Consider the following 8154-nt stretch of genomic DNA (forward strand, 5'->3'; position numbering starts at 1 on the left):
AGCATAGAAATAAAATGTGTATATGGGCAAACAATTTTTTTCTCATTAAACTTTGTTTTAATAGATCTCAAGATTCTGTGACAAATCTTGGTCAAGCTGTTTCCATTAAAAAGTACTGATTTAAAAAAAAACTAATAACTTAAAAACTGCCACACACACAAAAAAACCCAAATGGTCCACAAAGCATCCTCCTTTCCTTCTTAAGATTTTATGATGCATTTTGATCATTAACCACTCATTTACTATTAAACTTAGGTGGCCAATGGAGATAAACAGCTCTGAGACAATTCTTCTACCACTGATTAAGACTGGATAGAGGTGATGCAGATAATATTCACTTAACCTTCTGAGTTTTCTGGGCATACTTGGTGACTGCCAGCTCCAGCTGCCTTCTTGTCCACTGCTTTGATGGCACCAACAGCAACTGTCGGTCTCATGTCACAAACAGCGAAGTGGCCCAGAGGAGGATAGTCAGAGAAGCTCTCAACACACATGGTCTTGCCAGGAACTATATCAACGATGGCAGTATCACCAGATTTCAAAACCTTTGGGTCATCATCCAGCTTTTCCCCAGAACATCGGTCAATCTTCTTCAGCTTAGTAAATGTGCAAGCAAAATGAGCTGTATGGCAATCCAGCACAGGTGCATGCCCAGCATTGATCTGGCCTGGATAGTTGAGGACAATCACCTGAGCTGTAAAAGCCAGCGGCTTCCATTTTTTTATCATTTCTGCTCTCACCAGTCACACTGTCATGACAAACATCTTTGACAGACCTGTTCTTGACATCGAAGCCCACATTGTCCCCAGGAAGAGCTTCACTCAAAGCTTCATGGTGCATTTCAACAGAATTTACTTCAGTTGTGATGTTGACTGTAACAAAGGTGACCACCATGCCAGTTTCAAGAATACCAGTCTCCACTTGGCCCACAGGGACAGTACCAATGCCACCAATTTTATAAACATCCTGGAGGGGCTGATGTGGGGGCTTGTCATTGGGATGAGTTGATGGCAGGATGCAATCCAGAGTTTCAAGCAGTGTGGTTCCACTGGCACTGCCATCTTTATGGGTGACTTTTCATCCTTGAACCAAGGCACGTTAGCACTTGGCTCCAGCATGTTGTTGCCATTCCAACCAGAAATTTGCACAAATGCTACTGTGTCAGGGTTGTAGCCAGTTTTCTTAATGTAAGTGCTGACTTCTTTAACAATTCTCTCATTCTCTACTGGCTACAGGGTGGCTCAGCGGAATCCATTTTGTTAACACAAACAATCTGTTGTTTCACATCCAGTGTCTAAACCAGAAGGGCATCCTCATGGGTCTACCCGTTTTTGGAGATAGCTGCTTCAAACTCACCAGCACCACCAGCAACAATCAGGACAGCACAGCCAGCCTGAGATGTGCCTGTAATCATGTTTTTGATGAAGTCTTCCTGTCCTGGGGCATCAGTGATGGTCACATAATACTTGTTGGTTTTGAATTTCCACAGAGAGATATCAATGGTGAAACCACGCTCACATTCAGCTTTCAGTTTATCCAAGACCTGAGCATACTTGAAGGAGCCTTTCTCCATCTTAGCAGTTTTCTTCTCAAAATTTTCGATGGTTCTTTTGTTAATTCCACCACATCTGTAGATCAAATGGCCAGTAGTGGTAGACTTGCTGAAATTTATGTGTAGAAATGACCACAATGTTGATGTGAGTCTTTTCCTTTTCCATTTTGGCTTTGATTTATTGGTGGTTTTCTTGACACCTGTCTTCTGGCGACAAACCCATTGAGAAAAAGTGGGCAAACAGTTTTTGATAACAGAGCCAAAAACACACAATGGAGAAAACAAATCCTCTTTAATAAATGGTGCTGGGGAAATTGGAAAGCCACATGCAAAAGAATAAAACTAGATTGCAGTTTATCCCCATGTACAAAATTAATTAAAAATGGATCAAAGACCTCAATATAAGATCTGAAACAATAAGTCACATAGACAAAAACATAGGCACTAAACTTATGGATCTTGGTCCTAGAGAACATTTTATGAATTTGACCTGAAGGCAAGGAAAGTAAAGGCAAAAATAAATGAACTGGATTATATCAAACTGAAAGCTTCCATATAAAAAAAGAAGCCGACAACAAAACAAAAAGGCAACCAATGAAATGGGAGATGATTCTTGCAAACAACAGCTCCAACAAGGGGTTAATATCCAAAATATGTAAAGAACTCATATAACTCAATGCCAAACAAACAAACCAATTAAGAAATGGGCAGTTGTAGCTCTGGCCAGGTGATGTGTTTGATTAGAGCATTGTCCCACATACCAAAAGGTGTGAATTGGATTCTTAGTCAGGGAATATGCCTAGGTTGCAAGTTTGATCCCCAGTAGGTCAGAGCATTTACAGGAGGCACCTGATGGATGCTTCTCTCTCCATCTCTCTTTCTGTCTCTCTCTCTCTCCCCCTCCCTTCCTCTCTTTCTAAAATCAATAATAAAAATATATTCTTGGGTAGAGATAAAAAAAAACAATGAGCAGAGGAACTGAAAAGACACTGCTTCCAAGAAGACATACAAATGGCCAACGGATATATAAAAAGATGCTCAACTTTACAAGCCTTTAGGGAAATGCAAGTCAAAACTACAGTGAGATACCACCTCACACCTGTTAGAATGGCTGTTATCAAGAAGACAATTAATAACAAGTGTTAGAGAGATTTGAAAAAAAAGGAGCCCCTATTCACTGCTGCTGGGAATGTAAACTGGTACAGCCACTATGGACAACAGTATGGAGGATTCTCAAAAAATTAAGAACAGTTACCATATGACTCAACTATCCCTGTTCTGAATATCAACCCCCAAAATTATAAAACATGTATTCACAAAGATATATGCACCCCTGTGTTTATTCAGCATTATTCATGGTGGCCAAGATGTGTTAACAACCCAAGTATCCTTCATTAGATGATTGAATAAAGAAGATGTGGTGCCTATATACAATGGAATATTACTCAGCCATGAGAAAACATGTAATACTGCCATGTGTAACAGCATGGATGGACCTTGAGAACATCATGCTAAGTGTAAATAAGTCAGTCAGAAAAACCCACAAATAATATGATATCACTCATATGTAGGGTATAAAACTGAAACTCGTAGACACAGACAACAGCATGGTGGTTACAAGAGGGAAAGGATGGGGGGCAATAAAGGGTTAAGGGGGATAATTAAATGGTGACAGAAGATGATTTAACTTTGGGTGGTGGGCACACAATGTAATTTACCGATCATGTATCATAGAAATGTACACTTGAAACCTATATGATCCTATTAACCAGTGTCACACGGTAATTTAATTTAAAAAGAACACTATATGGCTTTGGTTTTTCCATAAATAGTTCTGATTTCTCTTGTCTTGGAATTTTGTTATATATAGGGTTTCTGTCAGAGACATTGATAGGGACTTAAAGAGCTGTTGAGTACGTAAGTGGGAACTGTTATGAATGAAGAATCACCATTCACTTTTATTTTTTTTTATATTTTATTGTTCGAGCACGGTTGTCGCCATTTTCCCCACACTACTCCCCTATGTTTCATTCCTCTCTGCCTCCCACTCTCAATTCTGCCCCCTTTTGGCTTTGCTCATGTGTCCTTTATACATGTTCTTTGACATCTCTTCTCCTATTTTCTCCCATTATTCCTCTCCCCACTCCCCTCTGGTTCCTGTCAATTTGTTCTTTATTTCAATGTCTCTGGTTACATTTTGCTTGCTTTTTTCCTGTTGATTACATTCCACTTATAGATGAGATCATATGGTATTTGTCTTTCATAGCCTGGCTTACTTCACTTAGCATAATGCTCTCCAGATCCATCCATGCTGTCACAAAGGGTAGGAGCTCCTTTTTTCTTTCTGCTGTGTAGTATTCCATTTTGTAAGTGACATAGTGTTTTGATCTGCTCATTTACTGATGGGCACTTAGGTTGCTTCCGGCACTTGACTATTGTAAATCATGCTGCTATGAACATTGTGGTGCATAGGTTTTTTAGAATTGGTGTTTCAGTATTTTTAGTGTATAATCCCAGCAGTGGAATTGCCTGGCCAAAAGGCAGTTCTATTTTTAGTTTTCTGAGGAACTTCCACACTGTTTTTCCCAGTGGCTGCACCAGTCTGCATTCCCACCAACAGTGTACTAGGTAGGGTTCCCTTTTCTCCACAACTTTGCCAGCACTTGTTGTTTGTTGATTTGGTTATGATGGCCATTCTAACTGGTGTGACCATTCACTCATTTAAATCTTACTGAGCAACTGCTGTATGTCAAACATTGTTTTATATATTGGGGCTACGGAGATAAAAAAGGACGTAGTCTTTGCTCTTGAAGATGAAGCTCACCTTCTAACAGTTTTACGGCAGACAAGATTTCTTGGTCCCATAGATTAGGTCTTATGTTCATAGCTAGACATACAAATGTATGGGAAATAAGGTCACTTTAGAAAGGGTATATTCTTAGAGCTTCTTCATCGAAACATAATGATATCTAGGGCAGTTCACCTCTTCTGGTTTGTCAACAGATTCAAAAGAATGGCTTGAAACACATGTGCACACACATCATCTCTGTATTCTGTAGTAGTGCATGTGGCATTGCATGATATATTTAGACAAAACCTGCTTACTTTATGTAATGACTTTGTACACATAAAATCTGCAGAAATAAATAATATTACCAATTATTTATTTTGTTTGATGTCAGTGTAAGGTATTTATTAAGAAAATGCTCTGGTTTCTATGGCAATGAACAGAGACTCTTGCACATAAAGCCTGAAGTGTGGGTATGTTTTGGTAGATTAGCACAATTTGTTCTATAAGGTAGTATAGTATAGAGTAGATGAGTATGTTATTGAAAAACAATAAATATGGAATACTTTTCATTACCAAAAAAAGAAAATGCTCTGGATATAATGTCAACTTAATTATAGTATGGGAAGTCTTGATGAAGGCAAATTCCCCGTTAGAGCTTTACGCCACAAGTCTCTTCTGTTTATTCAAATGAACCATATTCTGGCACCTACAGAAATCAGTTAACAAATACATAACTAATATGACAGTCCCATAAAATGTCACATTAGTTCCATACAAATGATTCTACTCCATTGAACACCAAACCAAATCATGTTATTATTGTGATTTAATACCCTAGTTCGTAAGTAGTTTTGTTTTAGTCTAGCATGTGATTTACACCACTCAGGGAGGTTTCTAAGACATACTAGATGCACACTCTATTCGGTCTGGGCTACCACACCCTTCTAAGTAATATATCGAATATTATTTTGCTACTATCTGTTCTCAACCATCTTCCTACCATATTCAGAATTACAGAGTGACAGTAGTTAACTTTTTCAATAAATCAAAAATTTCTATAATGTAATGTGCTTGGAGATTTGGAGAACTAAGAATTAATGAAGAAAACAGGTTATTACCTAGCCCAGGAAAACTATAAAATGAAGTCAAAATCATTCTGTGAGCAGAATTCAATCTATTTTGAGATAAGACACTCTTTCTGCCTGGAATCCTCTTTCTGTAGTTCGTGTGGTAAACTCATCTGCATCCTTTAGGCCTCAGCTTAGTAGCCATTATCTCTTCAGAAGGCCTTCGACTACCCAATTTAAAGCACCTGCCTCTGTGTCAATTATTCTCTATCACATCACCCTGTGTGGCAATGTCTACTATCTTTCTTACTGTCTCTTCTACCTTTTCTCCTAGTAATAGAATGACTGTAATTTCCAGGTGGGCATATGATCACCTACAATAAAATCTATATATTCCAGTTTAGCTTGCCCCCAAGGACTGTGTTCTGGCTGTTGAGATAAACACTAAGCTATCCTTAGGGGGAAAAGTATGGCTTTCTTATCACCTTAGTCTTTCTTGATGGTGATGAGAAAGCTTGGCTGGAACCCAAGCAGTCATCTTGAACCATGAGGTGGAAACCAGGTGTTGAGAATGGAGAAAAACAAATCTGGGTCCTTGATGAATTCATGAAGCTGCCTTACTCATTCTTAAGAGCTTTCTTTAATGCAAGATAAAGAGAGAAATGAACTTTTTAAGCCACAATTCATATTCAGTATGAAACAGCAACTTGTCTAACATATGAACCTAAACCAACCAAAGAGAATAGAGCACTGATCAATCTGAACAGATGCCAGTGTTAAAAGATTGTTGTAGCTACTCTTGTGCCTACTGACTGAATCACAACCTTGATTAAAGGCAAATGATTTTGGCCCTGACTGATGTGGCTCAGTTGGTTAGAGTGTTTTTCCATAAACCAGAAGTTTGCAGGTTCGATTCCTAGTCATAGCACAAACACTTATGTTAAAAGTTCCATCCTGGGACAGTGTGTGCATGAGACAATTGATGTTTCTCTCTCAACATTGATGTTTCTCTCCCTCTCTCACCCTTCCTTCCTCTCTCTTTAAAAATCAATAAACATGTCCTCATGACAAATTAAAAAAAAGCCAAATGATGTTGAATCTTCTGTTACTTAGAGATAAACCTAATCCTAAATAATGTACTCTATTTTTTATTAATAACCTGTTTATTCTGGAAAAGCAAATGAAAGTTGTATTCACATAAACACTGGCATTACAAAGTACAGGGGAAAAGGGAAAAGAGAAGAAAACAAAAACACCTACAAACCCTGCTAATACTGTTTCACCAAACAAGACCATACTGCTTTGTCCCATATTAAATCACATATAATAAACCACAAATAAAGTCTTCTGTTGAAAGTACAGTGCTCCTCTTTGAGACAGCAGGAAAAAGAGGCCAAAGTAGGGGTAGGAGGCTTTATTCTTTTTATTTATTTATTTATTTATTTGTATTTAATTATTGTTCAAATACAGTTTTCTGTCTTTTACTCCCATCCCAGCACCCCCCCCCCGCAGTGCTCCCAACCCCCCTCCCCTATCCACTTCCCCTTAATTGTTGTCCATATGTCTATTTTATATTTGTTCCTGTAAATCCTTCCCCCTTTTCCCCTGAAATTCCCTCCCCTCTCCCCTCTGGTCACTGTCCCCCGTTCTCTATTTCAGTGTATTGGGTTATATTTTGGTTGCTTGTTTGTTTTCTTGTTTAGCTTCCTGTTAAAAGTGAGATCATATGGTATTTGTCTTTCATTTGATGGATCCTCTTAGTCATTATAGATGTTGCTGTACTCTTAATAAAAATATGTATTTCTCTGTAGAGCATTTAAAAAAATCGGGGTTGAGATGGCTCAGGTCTCAGCTCAAGTATCTCCAAATACATTTTTGTCCATTCCTTGACCTTTCCATGTGATATTTCTTGGTTGTTTTTCAGATCAATGCCATTCTCTGTGAGTTTCTGTGGTGCGTGCTTTTTTATAGGGTTGAATTTCTTCAGAGCCAAATCCTTAGACCCAGCTGTTTCACTAGCACTCTAGGCACAGCTGTACATCCTTCACTTCCAGAGTGCTGGACTTGCGATGCCGAGCAAGCTGGTAGGCTGCTGTCACCACACTGTCAATAAAATCATCAGCAACCTGCAGCAGCATCTCCTCAATGTTTTCGTTAGGTTGCTCATTAGGATCCCCTTCTCTTACTAGGCCTTGTAATTCCTTCTTGGTCAATACCTGATTTTTTCAGGACTGAGACATCCTCCTGACACAGGAGTGTCTGGTATCTTAACCACTGTAGTGCTATTGGTCAGGGAGCCTGGTGGAGGTGTGTGGGCTGGTTCTGGTTTTATGTGTGAAAAAATGGAGAGTTTGATTAGGGCTGAGGGGCCAAACTGGTTCATAATATGCTGAGCTTTGGACTTCATAGAGCTTATCAAGGTCCTGTTTCTTTCTGGAGGTATCAACACGGAGGCCAGTCAAAGGCAGCAGGTCTGTCATCCTGTGATATGCAGAGACTGCCCCAGTGAAGTGATCATCGCAGCAGCCCAATACACTCTATTTCTTTTACAGCACTTATTATGGCTTGTAATTATCTTTTCAGTGTTTTACCTATTTATTATCTTTCCCTCCCATCTCTGTGAGGGCAGAGGATGCCTCTGGGGTATACTGCCAGAACATAGTTCTATTGAATATTGAAAGAATGAATGAACTAATTCTTTAATTTTTCATTATGAGGTTAATATTTTTGGAATTGCAGATCTG

The 8154-nt window shown here is 38.9% G+C and overlaps 2 pseudogenes; both read right to left on the bottom strand.

Annotated features, from left to right (window-relative positions):
* Window positions 1–334: 334 nt before the first annotated feature.
* Window positions 335–1775, bottom strand: LOC118983671 (elongation factor 1-alpha 1-like; annotated as a pseudogene).
* Window positions 1776–7258: 5483 nt separating this feature from the next.
* On the bottom strand, window positions 7259–7928 carry LOC118983636 (transcription initiation factor TFIID subunit 12-like; annotated as a pseudogene).
* Between the last annotated feature and the right edge of the window lie 226 nt (window positions 7929–8154).

The sequence above is a fragment of the Sturnira hondurensis genome, unplaced genomic scaffold, assembly GCF_014824575.4.
Source record: "Sturnira hondurensis isolate 20B ecotype Veracruz unplaced genomic scaffold, ASM1482457v3 Scaffold0002840, whole genome shotgun sequence".
Taxonomy (NCBI): Eukaryota; Metazoa; Chordata; class Mammalia; order Chiroptera; family Phyllostomidae; genus Sturnira; species Sturnira hondurensis.